At 35.9% G+C, this 21,304-nt stretch overlaps 1 long non-coding RNA gene across 2 annotated transcripts; it reads left to right on the top strand.

Moving 5' to 3' along the window:
* The first annotated feature begins 12,157 nt into the window (after positions 1–12,157).
* LOC126824571 (uncharacterized) lies at positions 12,158–20,407 on the top strand. 2 transcript variants are annotated; one of them, XR_007681565.2, is made up of 4 exons: positions 12,158–12,494; positions 12,799–12,837; positions 19,440–19,572; positions 20,272–20,407. It is a non-coding gene; the product is annotated as an uncharacterized LOC126824571 (long non-coding RNA). The 2 variants fall into 2 exon arrangements; XR_007681564.2 differs by lacking the exon at positions 12,158–12,494 and having other exon boundaries at positions 12,706–12,837.
* The last annotated feature ends 897 nt before the right edge of the window (positions 20,408–21,304 follow it).

The raw sequence follows: 21,304 nt of genomic DNA, 5'->3' as shown, positions 1-21,304 counted from the left end.
TTGTGGCCTCCTCTAGCGTCTCGTACTGCCACACAACGTCTTCTCGTGGATCTCAGAACATTAGTAAACACTACCCAAGGAAGACGTCGCCACTGCTCAGCAAGAGCATGTTGAAGGTCCTGTGACGTCACCAAATCGGTCAACTTCTCTGACGCATACTTGAGCGTAACGTTCACCTCGTCTGCGGTACACTCGGACCCTGCCATCGGCAAATCTCAAAGTGAATCGAGATTCGTCACTAAAGACAACCGAATTCCATTGTCTTTGAGTAAATCTTATGTGTCTTGTGGCCCACACAACTCGGTTACGGCGATGAAGAGGTGTCAATATTGGTCCATTATAGGGCCTCCGAGCTCGAAGACCAGCAGCCTGCAACCGATTTCGAACAGTTTGTGCAGTTACCCTTCCACCAAACATCGCTCTACTTGTAGAGGTTGCAGTGACAAATCTGTTTCTAAGATGACATAATCGTATTGCTTGATCTTCCTGGAGTGACGTCACACGTGGCACTCCCGTCCTTGGGCGGTCGGCAATAGTTACTGTTTGAAGCACTCTCATTCTACGATTAATTATTGTCTGGCGTGAACAATTAAAGGCTCTTGCAACAGTGACTACAGACTGACCAGCATAGAGCCTACCTATAGCACGTAGACGTTCTACATTTGAAAGGCGCGGCATTTGTTTTTCCAGTTCAAGTTACGTGTGCGTGTTCAGTTTAAGAAAACTTGCATCGATTGACCTCACGAGTTTGTGTTTGCACGTGTTTTTCAGGTTTTTCATCTTTATAGGCTCAAAAGTCACGTGATCCACGTGAATTTACAATTTTATGAAATTAAAGGCTTCTTACTACTTACTATCGTTAGAAACACTTTAAAATTTATTTGACTTACCAGAAAAAAAAATTTGTTGAAATTCATCAGTGTCAAGTTTTTAATTTGGCGGAGTATATGTCTTAATTCTCGTCTCATCCTTTCCCATCAACTTTCCCATCAATTTGGCATGACATGGTATACAGTAGGAGTTGAAGCAGAGTATCTATATACACGAATTATGACCATTAATGATACTTTCCTCGTGTATGTAGCAGTGAATTTTATGGTAAATGGACCATGTGCTTGTTTTCTTTACCCGCCATCTCAGGCAAATTATTCCATGTCGAGATAACGATGTTTTTATTAGTTTAGCAATATTACACCTTAATATTATAATAAATGTAAACTGTCATCAAGTAATTGTTATTCAATATTAACTGACTATTGTTTGTTAAGCGTTATCTAAATCTGGCTTGAGTCCATGCAGGTAAGATGCCTGAAGACGAATTTCGGATTCGTGACGAAATAATTCTGTCATAATATTACTTTAATATTTTATTGTTGCATGTCAATGCTTGTACATGTATTTATGTCAGGAATTTTAATATATATATATATATATATATATATATATATCAGTCAATCATATTCATTTGTCAACATATTCAGTGAACATTCATCTACATTCATAATCAGTATGTCCATCAACATTATCAACCTTATCATCAGTGGCCTACAGAGGTCATACGAACGGCTTTTGATCCTATGACGTCAGCCATTTGATTAACCAATCAGCATTGGTGTTTCTAGCGGATAACCCACAGTTCCGTGCAAAAAACGCCTAAAGCTCGCCGTAACAGACCGTTTCATTGTCTAATCCCTCACACCATCCAGAACACATCAATGAAAACAACTCTTCAAGATCCTGGTGTTGTAAAGACAAGTAAAACAAAATTTTTAACTATAAAAAACGAAACGAAATAAAATCTGTGTTTTACTCAGATTGCCTTATCGTCACCATAGTTACCAGCAACATCATCACATCGGCATTGGTTGAATAAAGTATTATTAATCCGCCTACTGCCTTGAGTCACCTATTTATGTTTCTGAAAGTGTATTGCTTACTCTTTACACAAAATGACAGTTTCAGGACATATCGAAGATCAGATTAGGTCAAACTAATTAATGCTAAGTTTAATTGATAAGTACCCCCTCTTTCTTTCCCGTTAATTATATCGAAGGCGAGGCTAAGAAGCGGCGATAAATGGCTCTAACCGACTCCGTGGCTATGAGCTAAGCCGAATCACTTCGTAGCTTGGTGTTATTCACTTAATCGCATTGCTTTGAGTCCGTAATCTGAAGAATCGGACGTAAGAAGCCGAGAAGTTATTTAATTCATTGTGCCCTGCGAAGACAAACACTTTTTTTTAAGTATTCAGCCATCTGTCCATAAATCTTAGTTGAAACAGAGAAAATCCACGTGTTTCGAAATGGAAGTCCACTCCTTGTCCCATAAAGTCGGGAATCAAAAGTGGTCCTTAAGATCTAAAGCACACAAGTTGCCGCGCCCCCCCCCCATCCGTCCTTAGTGGTGTATCTGCTGACAATAGCACATGACAAGCACTGAAAATATGCTCCTGCATAAACATCATCTCAAAAATACAAGTTAATTACTTCTAACTTACAAACTACGACACTGCGTTCTATAACGTGATGAATGTCAATTTCTTTGGGGGGGAGGGGGGGAGGGGAGGGGGGGGGGTTCTTACAGCAAATACCTCCCCAGTCTCCTTCAAGTAGTAAGTGGTGCCCATGTCGCGTGTCCTATCTATCTTACCAGCCTATAAGCCACTCCCTGTCAACACCTGTCTTTATATCGATTTTAAATTTTTCGTTTAACCAAAACTATCGATTATAATATATTATATAACCAATTCGATACACACAGATATCATGCTTTTTAGAATCTAGTTTCAGCTTCATTAAAACCACATATGAGATATTAACAAGCTGTATTAAAGGTGGTTACCTATTTAAAGCAATATGTTTTAATTGTTGGGGCCTACTCTACGCTAAAACTGTATCCATATTGATTATTTAACAGCTAAGTATTTAAAACCAAACCCGAATATCTCCTAGCTGCGATTTAATTACATCTGTTCTTACCTGTAACTACCCCTCCCCCCTTCAAATACCTGACACTGGCCTGTCTTGATTGATCATTTGTTTCATCAATGTCATCACGATGTGGAATTGTATTACATAAAGGTGACTCCTTTCTAGTTCAAATACGCCATCTTGGAAATGTGTTGAGAATCATGATTACTTGGTAAGAACCTCCTTCATGTTTTTTTGTCGAAAGCCGTGTCCGGTTTGTTTTCCCAGGGGGAGAGGGGGGGGGTTGTATCATAAGGTCTGTTATTGAAAGACGTGACCTGTTTGTTTTCCCAGGGGGAGAGGGGAGGGGGTTGTATCATAAGGTCTGTTATTGAAAGACGTGTCCTGTTTGTTTTCCCAGGGGGAGGGGGGGGTTGTATCATAAGGTCTGTTATTGACTTAACCGGCGTAGTTTCGTTTCCCCGGTTGTACGTGACAAGAAGTGGGATAACTAGTCCAACCTCGTCTGTTTTTTGCGGGTTCTCCGGTTTCCTCCCACTGCTAAAGACCTCTACGCGCAAGCGAATTACTGAAATAAAATTGATCCATATGTTAGTCCCGAAATTACTTAGTTTGTGTTTAGTGGACATTAAACCCTATTTCTCTCTCTTTCTCCCTATAGTACCAGGGATTGAACCTTAAACGTCGTATGACATGCTGCTATCATATGAACACACTCGTGAAATCAGTTGCTCTCGTTATGTACATGTATAAGATTGATAATGTACTGACACTTTTATTTCACGCTTATTTTCTCTGGTACTTTATTTCTTCGTCAAACCAATATTTGTCATGTAGATAGGAGTATAATATTCTGTTTAATAACAATATAGACATGTTGGTCAGCTATCGTGTCTTATAGTATGGAGCTAGTACATTCATTAAGCCAACCAGATCTTCCCAATTCAACATTTTATTGGTTTAGAACCTTTCCCTTTATTCTGACCTAACTTTCTGGAATCACGCAGAAGGGATTTTATTTCAGTTGATGTTAAAACTGACTGAAACCGACTAATAGAATATCATAACATGACGTGTCGAGCAATATAGGAAAGGCTTCATATTTGACGGTAAAGAATTCCTACGAATAAGTGAGTCTGCTTCAAAATATCGAGCTGCAAGATGATGTTACTACTGTTTGTATACTACGCCACGTTCTTGTCTTGGGAAGCAGTTGATGGTAATATTACATCTTCTTCTTCTTTTAGTTTTATTTATGTTGGCCGAGAAATTTCTGTGGGATTTTCAGGTGTCCTACTGATCTGCTCCGTTTGGGCTAATGGCGACATTCTTGTCTTGGGAAGCAATTGATGGTAATATTACATCTTCTTCTTGGTTTAGTTTTGTTTATGTTAGCTGAGAATTTGAGTGACTGTGGCGCTGATTCATTGGCTCACCAACCATTAGGTCCAAGTTTCCATAGGAGTATGAGCCAGTGGAGGTGGGGGGCAGGAGAGGTCGGGGTCAATCTGACTCTTTGGGCAGCCGGGTAAAGTGAAAACAAAAATTATGATTTCATCTAGTTAGCAAAATAAAGTTCGTGAAATCTAATAAAACACTAATTTCCGTTTCCTTTAATTGCATACCACGAATTTGTACTGAACTCACTATGAATTAAAACACTTTACTTTGTGCGACATTTTTCGGGCATCGATTATTATTAATTCTGTGAACGCAGCTGCAACAGTCTGATTGGATGTTTGGAATTCAGATCGGCATAGAATGGGATTTCCGATGCAAACCGATTGGAAACTTTGGAGTTGCTTATTTCACGGGCTAGAATAACAGAATTATACGCATTTGCGGCAGTTAAATTTTCCAGAGAGAGCGAGCCCCCCCCCCCCCCCATGTCCAACAACGATTGTTTGGAATTTGGGATTTAGGTAAGACACCCAAGGTAGGCTATATTGGACCACACTGAACTTCCTGCATTCACGGGCACGAAAACGCGTTGGTGGCAGTTAAATTGTCAAACTTTTCTCCCGACGGTGCCATCTCCGTGGACTGTAGACGATTGATTGGTTGATTGGAATTCGAGTCAGCCACCTAAGTTAGGCACAATTATACCACTTTAAAGTTGTTGTATTCACGGTCTGGAATAACAGGAAAACGCTTTTACGACCGTCAAATTGTCCAAATTTGGTTGTTTGGGATTTGGGCTTCAGGTAAGTCACCTAAGGTAGGCTACGTTGAACCACATTGAACTTGGTGGAAAAGAAAGAAAACGCGTTCGTGTTAGTTCAATTTCAAACTTTTCTCCCGACGGTCCCATCTCCGTGGACTATTGACGATTGATTGGTTGATTGGAATTCGAGTCAGCCACACTAGTTATTAGGCTCTATTACAACATTATTAAGTTGTTGTATTTTCTTTGGTGGAGTGGGTTCTACAAGATACACTCCTATTCTTCCCCTCTCGCAGACGACCGGCACCGCCGTCTGTAACCCGAAATTTGTTTGGTCAGTTCATGTTTTGCCCATGACATCGCTGTCAAGCGTTACATCACTAGTTTATAAACAATATGATCGAAGTACTACTTTTCATCGAGTGTAAACAATATGATCCAAGTACTACTTTTCATCGAGTATAAACGAGTTTAAAAATATAAACAACCTTAACCTTAACCAAGTCAGCGCAGAGTAACTCGTTCGCTAATTGGCCGAGATATCCCACGTGGCATATCATAAATTAGTCAACTAGGTTAAACCCGAAACTTGTCATTTTAAAAATATTAATCAATTGCCATTCGTTGATTAATCCAAGCGGTGATTATTTGACATTTCGTTTTGTCTTAGAAAAAAATCATAAATTTATATTGGTAGTTTAATTTCGTTCAATGTGGCTTTATACGGCATATAAAATGTGCAAGCATGCCTAATTGGATAATACTATTTCAAATTTTATTATCAGCAAGGTTCGGAAACATTAGAACAACGAAAAAGTCGAAAAGCGAAGAATCTCGACTGAGAAAATTCTCCGCCGTTTGTTCACAATACCAAAAGGCCCTAAAGTGAACGTGAGCATCTCTTATAAATGAAATTGAAATTTCTATCATTCTATCAGTGATTCAGATTCTAATACCCTTACGGTACCTAAATATAACATGTACACGTAAAACCTTAATTTAGTTCAGTCGTGTGACGACGATAACAGAATACACGTATAGCTGTGGCGGTTGTTAGAATTCTCAAGAAATTAAACTTGATTACCCAATAAACAATTTTAATCTCTTGACCACTAAAGGTGCTAATTAATTGATGAGATTAACAGAAGTTATTCTCATAAAAGTTATAATATACAAAACATGGATTGTAACACTGTCATAGGAAATGTTTTTATTAAACTACCAAATAGCAAATAAATTCCCTGGTTGCTATGTGATTTTGTTTTAGAACATCCCAACATCTTTAACTTGATTTTTCTCAAAACTGACTTTCCTGACATGGGCAGCTTCAAACGGGCACAGCTTAGTTAATCAAACCAATCATACATTATTTTGAATGTACTGAATTGGTGAATGTGAAAACCTAATGTTTAAAATTTCCCCATTGCGACTGATTATGCCATTACGGGTCACATTTTATATATAAATTTATCTGATATCTCTAGATTTATCTTGGTAAGAGGACACCGGTTAAACCCACCTTCATAAAAGCATATGGGTATTAAAATATTTAAAGTCACGCCCTGACCCAAATGTATGAATAATGAATTACCATGTATTAATCGTTGATGTTATACATACGTATACAATTTCACCCACCTGTCTTCTTTATTTTATATATTATGATTGGCATACTTGTTCAACAACAAAGTTACTCAAATATCTATTTTATTTTTACACGTGACGGCGTTAAGGAGAATGAATAATAATAAATTTTTATTCGTACACTAAGTACAATAAATATGAAAAAAATAAATACATATACATATATACAAGTTCTCAATTAATACAGAGTTGATTAATTATTTCATTTAATTTTATATATTCAGTTGGGGAACAATCTCTTAAATCTATGTATTCTCGTATTGCATTTCCTATTCTCTTATCATTTTCCTTCCAGGAACTTTTATCGTGACATTCTATTTTATCTACAATATTTAACAATGACTTACGTTCTAACTTGTATTTTGGTATATTATAATGATATGATAAGTGATTGATTTTATTGCACATATTAGACTGACTTCCCAACAACGCAGTACGTCCACATATATGAAGACATAAATTACTACTATGTATAATACTATGACAAAACTTAATAAAACGTTTATGAAGCTGAGTTTTAATTGACAAATCCTGATATATAATATTTAATAAACTATTGTGGGTTCTTGGGGAAATGTTGAATACTTCCCTAACCTGTTTTCTCCAGGCTACATAAATACTCTCTAATGACTTTTGTGAGAAATCCCATACAGGGGCATACAATAAGTTTTGAATAATTTATATTTAACTTTAGATGAGGAGAATGTAAAATTTCTTAATGTTACATTACTTTTAACAGTAACATTATTTATACATTGACGTAAATGTTCATATTTTGACGAACTATGAAGCAGATTTCCTAAATGGGATTCAGATTCGACAAGTTTGATGGGGAGGCCGTTTATAAGAATGGGTTTAAGATCCTGATTTCCAGTTTCAGAGGGTTTGCATGGAAAATATATAAGTCTGCTCTTGTCGGGATTAAAAGTGAGGTTATATTCTTCAGAATATTTACTTGCTATGCGCAATAAACCATTAAGAGAGTTTTTACTTGGGGCGATTAGTGTGAGGTCATCAGCATGACGAGTGCACCGACATATACATTCCCAATATGACAGCCAAGTTTACTTTGTCTGCACCTTCTCAGAAGTTCATCGATATAGACGGTAAATAGTATTGGAGAGAGTACTCCCCCTTGTTTGACACCGTTAGTTACAGTGAAGGAGTTGCAAACTGTTTTGCCACATCTTACTCGTATCCTCTGGTTGAGGTATAAACAAGGTAGAAATACAGGACACAGACATCTAGAACGTAGCAGTTGGAAGAATTTTACATAGTTAACCTTATCAAAAACTTTGCTAGCGTCTAGTAAACTAACATACACACTAGAGTTGCGACTATTATAATAATTGATGGTTTCATTAAGTACAAAAGAGCAATGACTTGTAGAGTGTTTCTCTTTAAAACCAAATTGTTGATCAGAACATTGAAACACGTGATTAAACTTATCTAATATAACTTTGTCAAATATTTTACTAAATATTTACTAAATATTAAATGGTCTGACTATTTTTATTCGAGCCAATCACGATGGCGAACCAGGTAAGCAATGTACTTACTCGTTCGAATGGGACGGAAAAGCAAGATCATGTTTACACGTTGGTGTGTACGTTGTTATTCGTTATAAGAGTAGATCGTAGAGATGTAGTTCCGTCAACATATCCCTCATAGTACACATCATGGTGTATCCACGTCTTCATTTCCCATGTCACCAATGTCAAGGACATTGTAAGCGTAGTTCGCAGAGCAGCTGTTTCATCAAAATATTACGTTATGGTGTAAGCCTTCACCCCCCCCCCCCGCATTGATGCTGAAACGTAGAACGTTAAACCCCATTTCATTCATTCATCTATAATCAACCAGAAATGTTTTAGAATGTGTTAATTATTTTACAGGGTGGACCGAGATATATTTTGTGGATGGCGACAGTTTATTTAAATTTAACTTGAAGTCTGAAACCAAAATAAAACTGTTAACTGGAACAAAACACGCTAAAGATATATTTGTCGATTCAAGACGCAACACGTTATACCTGTTGGTCAACAATTCTATGAAAAGTTTCAAAACTAATGATACAAGTTTAACAGACGGTAGAACATTATTCACAGATGAATTTGACTATGGTAAATATGCATATTCATAAATCAAGTACATGTATATGTAAAATATGTAAATAATATATAGATTTGAAATTGATACATCCGTAAACGATATAATGATAAAAGTATGCCGACATAAACTTATTTCAACACTGGTTTAATAACAATTTAACATTGTGTAAGTATTTTTTGCTCATCGGATGGGGAGCTTTTCAAAATAATCGCATTGTATAGAAATGGACAACTGTTTTAAAGTTACAATTGTAAAAGTTAAGATTGTCTATCGTTACATAGGTGATATAAATAAAAGAGAACCTATACCCAATATTTATCAATATTTTGATATTAATTGTCAAAGCTTTATTTATCCCAACTTCTAATACCTTGTCTTCATCTATCACAATAAGTGTGCATACTTTTCTAGCTAAATGAATGTTATAATATTTAGGAAATAAGTCATAAAAATTAGCATTTTTACATGTGTAACTAGCCAGTTTAACATGCGTAAGTAAGACATTGCATGCATAGAAGTAATCATACGTATTACTAGGTTAGAGGTTACAATTATGACGAAAATTCCGCTCCTTATTATACCGCCATATTAGTTCCTGCTTTCTCCACTCTCTGGGTATGCGCCTTGCAGTTTTAACCCTAACCCTAACCCTATGAGCAAAATGGTGCCCGAGCACCAATGTTCTTCATTAGCCCTGTCCGTGCAGAGAATAGGGCGTTAAACGCGAATTCATTACATTAAATTTATTTCAGATACTTTCGTTGTAATTGTCCATGACTACATGTATTATAATAACCTGAAACGCATAAAGAAAGTAAAAGTCGATACCAGAACACCAACAATTGAAATAGTCAAGATATTTAAGGGATATGTCAATTATATGGAACTTCATACGGGCATCGATAACATCAAATGGTAAATATATACTTTTTTATATTATGAATTGTTTTAAAAGAATGGGACAAATGGTATAACACGTGCGCGTTGGATCAATGAGACAAGTGACAAGGTTTCGACTAGCCGCTTGTCTTATTGCTAAAGACCCCTACGCAGATGCGAATAATTGAAATAAAATTGAACTATATGTTAGTCCCAAAATGTTTTATTTTGTGTCCAGTGGACGTTACCGAAGCTCCTCCTCTCGACTATTTACACCAAGTCTAGATTACTTCGACACCCTATGTCTGGATTGAATATTTATAATGTTCTATTTCTAGACTGATAGTTATAATGTTCTATTTTTAGACTGATTAGTTATAATGTTCTATTTCTAGACTGATTAGTTATAATGTTCTATTTCTAGACTGATTAGTTATAATGTTCTATTTCTAGACTGATAGTTATAATGTTCTATTTCTAGACTGATTAGTTATAATGTTCTATTTCTAGACTGATTAGTTATAATGTTCTATTTCTAGACTGATTAGTTATAATGTTCTATTTCTAGACTGATTAGTTATAATGTTCTATTTCTAGACTGATTAGTTATAATGTTCTATTTCTAGGCTATATGTTTTAATTGGCAAAGGAAATCTGGTAAAATGTACCCTTGATGCCATTCAATGTGTTTCTATAAGAGTATTTGAACATGTTCTTATAATAATGTTCAAGTTTTATGGTGAGTTATTTATTCTTACGCTACATCTAGAAATATGGAATTTATGTTTTTGTTTTAAAATGCTCTAAAGGTTAGGGTAGGATCACAGCCCAGCTTAACCGGAGCGCGCCCTGTACCTGACTAGAATCGCGGGGCCCTTAACGCGACGAAAAGATTAGTTCATATCCTTTTGAATGGCACACATGTGTAACACACAATTAAACGACCTGTAGTACAAGAATAATTACATAATAGCTGATCACATATGAAATCCATTTAGTTCCGAATGGCATACAATGCGCGGAAATGACATATAATGGCAGGGAACTGTTTTTACATGTGAAGATTATAACAGAGAAAGTTGAGGAATTGCAGACTCACCCAGTCTCCGAACATTGCGCCGCCACATATTAAGCCTAGACCGATCTCCGAGTGGAACTTCACAGAGAAAGTTGAGGGATAGCTCAGTCTCCGACCTCGCGCCGCTAGATCGATTACCGTGAAACTTTCATTTTTTTCTTTCTCTTTTTCCCATGAACCGCCCCCCCCCCAAACCTCGGGGCTCATGGTCTGGGACCCTCAGGCCCATGCCTAGACTGGCCTTTGGGTTGGATGCAATGAAATTTGATTGCAGAATCTAAATGTTCTGGCCAACAAAACAACACGAGGGGAAATAAATGGAATTTGCATATTGACTTCCGATGGATTACATGTTGTCGACTGTGTATTTATTGGTTGAATTTGTATTTCTGAACATATTTTTAAACCAATCCATGTTTCTTCACTACGTCAATATAACGTTTCAAGCTATGCCCGAAAGCTCCCTAAGCTCGAAAGCTCCAAAACACCTGCACCAAATGCTCTAAAATGCATACACTCCCAAAATAACTACACTGAAAAAACACTTGTGTTGGATCTCAACACAAGTACTTGTGTTAAAACTAATCTACACAAGTTATGTGTTGTTTTGCATTGCATTAACACAAACTTGTGTCGATTTATAAAATCTTGTGTGTTTTTTCATATCATTAACACAAGTAATGTGTACCTTCCACGATTTGTTTTCTTTTTAAGAAAAAAACTCCATACAAAGTCTGAATTCGGGAGTCGTCAAGTTTTAAGAAAAGTAATAAAGGGCTTAATTCACATCTCGAAAATCACTGGAAGGGAGTGAGTACCAATTAATCAGACAATTGCCAGACAGACTTGAATGTTAATTGGTGTTAAGTTGTCTGTATAGTTAAAATGTCTGTCTTTTTTTATTGACCCAATAAACTGATAGACCAAATGAATATATAGTGTACATGTGATTTTCAGCACCCTGGTGTTTTCGAAAATTGATTCAATGTGCAATGAACAAAAAAATGAGTAAAACTCTTAATAATGTAATTGGTTGATGTAATCGAAATTGGACAGTATTGGTTAACTGAAAAGTAACCAATCAAATTTAATTGATCATCCACGTGTATCTCATAATCGACTTATTGATATAATGGTTCTCCAAGTTATCTATACTTTTTGTCTGCGATATCACTTCGGTGGAAGCGGGCGTAAAATACAACTAACTAAGAAGAAGTATCTATACTTTAGTCATTGCGACAAATTCTTTCTTTGATATTATATCAGCGACATTCAGTTAGATGTAGTGACGTTAGCATCAACAGAGTGCTTTAGCCGTGATATTTTTTTTAAAAAAATAATAATGGTCACATAGAATACCAGACCGCAGGTTTGTAAATTTTTACAAAAAATAAAACCGTGTATTTAATTTAGCATGTATATATTGCTTCTATGTATATAATAATTCGTTTCGTTTAAAACAGTCAGATTTAGAACCACTGCCACTGACTGCACCGGAATTCTATTTATATAATGGCGCCACAAAGAAATTTTTTTTGATGTGTTCTAAAAGTGTTCCGCTAATTCAGCAATCTAATGAATCTGTCTTAATTTTTCTGAAATCGTGCTTAATTATTATTAGCTAATCGGCGCTACACCGTTGTTCAAATACTTATAATTGCAAGAAACCCCCGACTAGGACCAGCAGGTAAGAATCTGTCTTGATTTTATAGTAATGCCCGGTTGCAATTTTTGGCCGCCATCTTTGATTTTTATAGACGTTCGGGCCAAAAAAAAGGAGAAATGTATATCCAGATATGGACTATAGCTAGATACTAACTTTTGTGTTAGTTGTTTATTTGAAATGTAATCTTAATATTTCTGTAAAAGAAAAAAACAACAACAAACAAATCAGCCTTTTTTTTTATATCAATGTCATCAATGTGTAGGCCTAATAATTAGACTTTCAATGATTCAGAAGTTTCTCTACAGTTTCGTTATTTTTTTTCCAGTCATTGATGTTAGCATATGTACTACACAAAGAAAAACAGGTAACAGAATTTCATTTCCTTTTAATATATTTTTTAAATAATGGCCAATAATTGTTATTGTATGTAACAGGAAAAGTATTTATCTCTGTAGAGAGAGGGCGAGTAAATGGGGTTTAAAATTCACTAAATTCACTTGACACAAACTATGCCATTTATTTCCTTGTATTAAATTGGTCGAATCAATGATGGGTTAGTTGTATTTTACGTCCGCTTCCACCGAGGTGATATCGCAGACAAGGTCGAATCAAGTAGGCCCATGCTTTATGTCCTAGAATCAAGTAGGACGGGTAGTCTTCTTCCGTTTCCGCCCTTTTCCTGAACACTGTCTCATTCTATTGCCATCTGTGTATGTTGTGTTATATTAATTCTGCATAAACCTAGAGTTGTTGTTAGTGTTTGTCGGATAGATCCTTTATACTTACTGGCGCTAGGTAATTTTGAGGCTAATATTGTTCAATTTTATTTGAATGATTTGCTTGCGCGTACCGTAGGAGTGTATTAGAAACAGTGTTCGCGCAGGTTCGAGAACGGCTGAAGAACATGAAAACACTTTCATGAGTCTCGAACATGAGAGAACAATATCCATGGTAACAAGATGAATTAAATTTATACAATCTGTTACGATAACTTGTTTGGTATTGACTTCGCTATTAGGCATACTTATGATAAATTATGACTCCATTTTACTCCTTTTCAATTCTTTGGATGACGATTACATCACCTTTTGATACGCCCACATGGAAATGTGGTCGCATATTGTCATCGCCCTCGTCCGTAGGTTTGTCCGTCGTCTACAGACCTGATTATTTTGAAATTGATATGTTGTTTATTTTAATGAGATGAATCCTATTTAATTTCAATAATTTCCGTTAGTTTCTTCTGGAGTTATGGCCCTTGTTTCACTTTGTGAAATTCATTTGCATCTTTTAAATTAGTAAAACGAAGACGTCTATTAAATTTCTGCGATTTCCCTGAATTATGTCTAGAGTTGTGGCCCTTGTTTCACTTTTTCGAACCTTGTGAACGCGCGAACAACAAAAATATCATCCGATTTGTATGCATTATTTAAATTAGTAAAACACAAAACAAAAAAATCTGTCAAATTTCAACAATTAAGGCCCTTGTTTCAGTTTGTAGAACCTTTGTAAACCCACAAACGACAAAAATTATAATCTTTTCTTGTAAATGCCCACATTACCTACAAAAGAATGAATATGCGACAATCCCTGTTGACTGAGCAAACGATTAAACTGCTGTGGGCATATGTTTCGTTGCCTGGCAACCTAACTTATTTGATGTTATACTGGCCACATACTACATCCAATTTTCGAACGGTATTAAACTTTTAAATTAATAAATGCACCCATGATGCTGTTTTCTCAGCAGTTATCGATGCGTCGACCATGTTTGTTCTCCCTCACACCAGCTATGAGGTAGTGTGGGATTTGAGAACGGGAACGTGTTCGTGAACGCATTCCAGACTGCTCAAGTCCGACAAGAACCCACCGGAACACTGTTTCGAATACACCCTAGGGGTATTTAGCAAAGGGAGGAAACCGGAGGACCCGGAGAAAACCCACAAGGCTGGACAGGCGACCTTATTCCTTATCACATTCAAGTGGGGAATCACATAATAATGGCTTATTTCAAATAAGATATTTGCATATAAAGAAAGTAGGCCTACAGCCTCTTTCAAATGTGATATTTGCATATAAAGAAAGTACAAACTTAAATCGTCAGTACTGGATAAACTAGCCAAAGGATTCGGCTGAATCAATTGGCGCTAAACTTCACCTAGTTTATCGTCTGATTTTAGAATTCATTAGCCAATCACCACTCATTTATATCGAGTGGGTATCACAAACTAGCAGTCGAACTGTGACACGGGTGCTACAGCCAACAAATTCCAACCACCATACTATCGGCTTAAATGCACGCCAATTGGACCTCAGGTTTTGTGTTCCATTGAAACTACTAGAAATGAAATGGGGTTTAACGTCCTACTATTTTGCTCCGAACTGGGCTAATGAAGACAGGCATACACCACACAGTGTGCTATGAGGGAAATTTTGCCCGGACAGCGGCACTGCGGTGTATCGAATTCCAACTGTCAAGGGATCTTTTACGTGGACGCCAACGTGTACACGGGACCTCGTTTTTTCGTATCATCCGAATGACTAGACAACTGTCCTTGTCAGGCCCTCCATCCTGCATCACTGACAAGGGGGAACCACGCCGGAAAATCTGGGTGAACTTTCTCGGCCAATGCAGGGATCGAACACCCTACCTCCAGGCTAGCGAGCCAGCGTCTTACCCACTTAGCCACCATGACGACTAGACAGGGAATCCATGCTGAAAAATCCAAATGAGCTTTCTCGGTCAACACTGGGAGCAAACCTACAAACTCCCGGGTAGCTATAACATAGTTTGAGTTAATAGAAATAAAACATGATCTGGATGCAACATTTTATTCTAGCATACTAGATATACTATAAAGTCGTACCTGGTCAGCCGCCAAAGCTGTTCTCATTTACATGAAAAACCAAAGCCAATTTATACTAAATTCACTTTGATAACACGGGTAATTAATAATATGGAACAAAAGGACTTATGTAAAGACTACATAATTAAATCATTTGTCATTGATAGATTATCTCACTATAAGCATATGGCAGGCTTCTGAACAATTGATGTGTGACAGCTAACGCTAGTAAACGTCATTAGTGATCAGCGGATTATCTAACTTGACCATTATACATATGGCAGCATCTGGTTCTTTATTAAATGAACAATAGTGTGGTCAATTAGAGAACAGTGGAGAGTTTATTACACATGCGGTCATAGGATAATTATAATCTTTTACCTATCACTGTCTCTCACTCACACTATGTAACAATACCTCCATTGCCAACAGTTTGTGAAACAAACAAAAAAAATATAATCACCCTATCCTTAATGGATATAAAAAAGTAATATATATATATATATAAAATTATTTGAAAAGTTCCTCTGAAAAATTGTTATAATGATGATCCAATTTTAACACATTAATAGTTCACAGTGTACACTAATTATCCACGGAATAAAATAAAACACACACAACAGCAACAACAGGATCCACAAAATTATCGGCACATCTATTCAGATCTTCTATATACAGGCACGTTCAACGTTGATTCAACAGGAACTATTTATATTTCCTATAACTGGAACAGCCAGTTTGTTCCGTATATCATTTGTATCAATTTTCTTCCTCTTACGACAAAGTTAACGTAGGATAAATTAACTTTTCTTTTGGTGGTGTGGAGCTAATATCTTCTCCTTGTAGCGTAATTTCGCCCTCGGTCTTCGCCGACACCATCTCGGTCAGAGCAGAATACGTTGCTCTGACTTCTTTGTTATTTTCGTATAATTTGGCTGATTTCTCATTTCTTTTTTTAATACATTTTACTAGTAAGTAAATACCAGTAATTATTCCCAAAAGTATTCCAAAACCGCTTACAACAAAACTTAAATGAGGCCATGGCTTGTCAACACTTATCTTATTTACACTTCTCAGTTGATTTACTAAATCTTTAATACGAATATTTTTAATGTTTTTAAGTTTAAAGGGAATCTGTGGAATTGTGACATTTGGAAAGGCTACTGTTAATGGTTTCCATAATTTAATGCTTGAAATATTGAAATGCATATGTATATTTCGAATAGAATTTTTAATGAGATAGTTACTTTCCTTCGTATAATATGGTAGTAACGAGAGATATTCATTAGATGCAGAGCATGACATATTCAATTTTATAATATCTATGGGAGGATGTGCAACTAATTTGTGTCCAGAATTCGAATGTTTACCATAAAAACAAAGAAGAGAAAACCTTAAAATTTCTGTAGTTGATATAGCCCAATAACCATCCGTTAAATATTCAGCCAATGGTAGAATTATTCGAGGTCTAATATTAACATTACAAACTTGTTTTACTAATTTAGAATTTTGCATAAACAAAGCTATAATACATAATTTACTTAAATTTATTGGATAAAGAGGACTTTTAATAGGACAAAATTTTACAACCCGATTTTTGCATTCTTGAACTTCAGGTTCAGATAATAGCGCATACTGAGTTCTTTCAGCATTAACAGCAAACATTTGACTTTCTAGTTGATAGTTAGCGACCATACTAGATAAATCGGATGTTTTATCAATTAAATGATTAGATGTCATAGGCGCTGGTAAATTGTGAGCGTAAAATATTTTAAGTTGCTTGTTAGAATCTAAAAGAGGAATATTCACAACTATAAAAATATGATCAGAGTCGATGACTGTGGTACAAGTTAAAAATTTATAATATTGCCAAAGTTGAGATGACGGATCTTTTGGTAAATGAACCGCATTAGATAATTTAGATCTAATTTCTATTAACATTGGATACCACATAAAATTTATGTCGAATTTTACTGTGTCCTATTTTAAATGTGAAATTTACACATCCATGAATAATAAGAGCATCTCCGTTAACAGATTGTAGTTTCACCTGTTCTTTAATTATTTCCGGTTTAAATTTTAAATTTTGATAAACACGATAATTCATTATTCTTACCTCTGCGCCGCTATCGATTAAGGACCTGAAACGTTGCTTTCCTACTGTTATTAAACACGAACTTGGATTTTTTGAAATATTTAAATTAAATAAAGGCAGGTTTAATGAGCTCTTTTCATTAGCTTCAACATGAAAAGAGCCTTTTAGTTTAAATGTTGTTTTCGCATTGGCCTACCCTGATGTCTCGTTGATTTATTCATAACTCTTGATTGATTTGAATAATATGCAGGCTTATATTGACAAAAACGACTTAAATGCCCTGGCTGATTACAATTCCAACAAATTATATATGATTTCGAATTGTAATGAGATTGATTTGGGTAATTATTAGAATTGAACCTAAATTGATTTGGTTGACTATTAAAATTTGACCTGACTTTACTTGCACTATTGTCATACTTTCTTTTATTAGAGATTGTATTAATAGTTGCTGCAGAACGACATTCATGGGTTTTATGACCATGTTTATTACAATTTAAACATTTTCGCATAGGTCTTAAATGATCTACTTCCATGGGTTCGTGACAGTGATCTGAAATATCTGGATTCATCCTTAATGCAAATCGTTCTTGTAAATTTTGTTCCGTCATTGCCAAAACAGTTGCCTCTTGTAACGTAGCAGGATTTTCTCTCATTAATTTCATTTTTAATTGAACATTGCCTATTCCAGTTATAAAACAACCTACTAATTGTCGTTGTATTGGTACTAACACAATTTCTTGTGCATTGTATGCTTTTTTAGCTAAATCTAATAATCTCTCAGCAAATATCTGAACATTCTCGTATCTACCTTGACGGGCGTTTTGTAAAACTACTAAATCATACTGAGGGTCAGCAACTGAACCATATCTGTTCGATAGTTCTTTTTTTAATTGTTCCCAAGTACAATTTGGATTGTCGGCCAAATGTCTACTTAAAAAGTCACTAACAGAACCTTTACTAGATTGATAAGCGATTAATTTCACTTTTTCAATGGCAATTTCAGCTAAAATTGCATATTTCTCTATGCTTTTTATCCAAGTTTCAAAATTTTGTCTTTCCCCTGAATATGTTTCGACTAACTGAGAAACGCCATGGTGTTTTAAAGTAGTTGACAAGCCTTTTAACTCCCCAGTTAAACCTTGAAATAGCGCAGAAACATCTCCTTGTTCAGCCATTTTTACGAAAAATAACAAATAACAAAGCTAACGTACCTTTCTGACTTTGACTGGTTCTGTACTTGGTTCAAACTGGAGAGAATTCGGCTGCCACTACTCTATTCTGTATCTTTCCATACAACCACAGTTGTATCCTGGTCACGGTCACCAAATTATGATTATAACATAGTTTGAGTTAATAGAAATAAAACATGATCTGGATGCAACATTTTATTCTAGCATACTAGATATACTATAAAGTCGTACCTGGTCAGCCGCCAAAGCTGTTCTCATTTACATGAAAAACCAAAGCCAATTTATACTAAATTCACTTTGATAACACGGGTAATTAATAATATGGAACAAAAGGACTTATGTAAAGACTACATAATTAAATCATTTGTCATTGATAGATTATCTCACTATAAGCATATGGCAGGCTTCTGAACAATTGATGTGTGACAGCTAACGCTAGTAAACGTCATTAGTGATCAGCGGATTATCTAACTTGACCATTATACATATGGCAGCATCTGGTTCTTTATTAAATGAACAATAGTGTGGTCAATTAGAGAACAGTGGAGAGTTTATTACACATGCGGTCATAGGATAATTATAATCTTTTACCTATCACTGTCTCTCACTCACACTATGTAACATAGCAAGCCAGTGCCTTACACACTAAGCCACATGGCTCTCTTCTAATTACTGTGACAGTCCAGTCACATGACAAACAAGGGTTATTAAAACAGATTTTCACGGCGTCGGTAAGATCTTCGGGATTCAAATGGTTTTAGATATCACACAGTTTGTATATGGTAAGGTATCTTAAACAGTTAATTACATGTCACATATTTATTTTTTTCAGTTTCCATATTAGATGCCATAGCAAATCAAAGATCATATAATAAAATAAGTCAAAAAACCCAAATATGGGAAAAAAGAGAGCTGAAGAAATGGTGATTTGAGCACCTATGATTTCTCATAGTTGTTTTTTGAGGGTGAGTGTTCAATTCTAATAGAAAAGATTGTTGTTGTGGTATTTTAGAATCTCACCATAATGTGTTTGGCACAATATAGCCCGGTTGGAGCTGATGTGACATAAACCTTAATTTCATTTTATTATTTGGAATTTAAAATTCAGTTTAGTATAGTAAAACTGTGAAGTACATGTATGTGCACAGACAGAATCTTACTTATGTCCAGATACATGTAGATATGACTATCTCATCTGTGGGGACCTACGGTGACCAAGTGGGTTAGACACTGGTTCGCATATTTTAAGGTCGCGGGTTTGCAGAAAGACAATGCAGAACGGAGGGCCTTACAAGGACAGCTGTCTAGTCGTTCAGATTGAACAAAAAAACGTGGTCCCGTGTACACATTGGCGTGCATGTAAAATAGCCCCTGGCAGTTAGAATTTGATACAAGAGTAGGCCTTAGGGTCACGGTACCCGGCAAAATTTCTCTCATAGCACACTGTAAGGCATATGCCCAACCTCATTAGCCCAGTCGGAGCTGAACAGTAGGACGCCGAACCCCATTCCATTTCATTTTTTTCATTTTGTCTCATCTGTGACAAAGCAAACCAACACATTACAATACAATGTAATTAAATTAAAACTTTCATCTTTTAACCGTCGAGTCGATTTAAGTCAACTAATACATAGTATGTTTTTTTTCTCCGTTAACTACATCAGAAAGATCAAGACAGTTGAAAATGGCTATTCATATTATGGAAACTTTTTCTCACAGAGCTTGATAATCAGGTAAAATGTAAGTAACATACATATTTGTATTTTTAATCATCAACTAGTTCTATACACTTGCTTGGTAATCTAGTTATTCTTCTTGGGGCAATGCCTAGGACTCAGCTATTTCAAGTACTTGGCATGCTTGATTTTTGCCAATCACATCCATTACAGTAAATAGCAGTAAAATAATGATGGGCAATATTTTACTTTTCAAATAGATTTCAATAGATTTTAAAGGGAAATATCCAATTTGTTGTCAATGGAAATAAAATAAGAATGGGTCCAAAAATAATTAGACATTGCCAAGTAAATAGGTGCTGCCAATGATGTAGTAGGGAATCTGGATTTGCAGACAATACATGTATGAACCGGGTGAATAGTTGACCTATTATGAGACTTCAGTCCCAAATCTCAAGACTTTTTTCTGACTTGGCCTGACAATGACAGCTGTCTAGTCCTTCCGATGAGACGAATATTGGAATGCACGTAAAAGATCCCCTGGCAGTTGGAATTCGATATAAGAATAGATGATAGTGCCGCTGCCCGGGCAAAAATTCCCTCATAGCACACTGTGTGGCATATGCCCGTCATTATTAGCCCAGTATAGGAGCAGAACAGTAGGACGTTAAACCCCATTTCATTTCATTTTTCTGACTTTTAACCCATTTGATTTGAGCATAATAATCTGCCTGGGTCTTTAAGTGGACAAGACACAATAAGCGTTACGCAAAGTTGAAACCAAATAGAGACTCAGTCTCGATGTGGCAAAATAAATTGTTTATTTAAACATTGTATTCTTATTGCCTACTTTTTATTTTTTAGGCTGGAACACCCTTGAAAGAGTATCCTGTAATCTTGATGCTTTGCTTCTTTTATTTATAAAATATTCATTTTGTTTGGGTTTTTTTTAATGAGGAAAAGGCTCTACATCATTTTATTACTCCTGCAAAATAGAGCAATTTTCTTTTGTTAGTTTTCT

This window comes from Patella vulgata, chromosome 6, assembly GCF_932274485.2.
Source record: "Patella vulgata chromosome 6, xgPatVulg1.2, whole genome shotgun sequence".
Lineage (NCBI taxonomy): Eukaryota > Metazoa > Mollusca > Gastropoda > Patellidae > Patella > Patella vulgata.
This window is presented reverse-complemented; position numbering and strand designations above follow the sequence as displayed.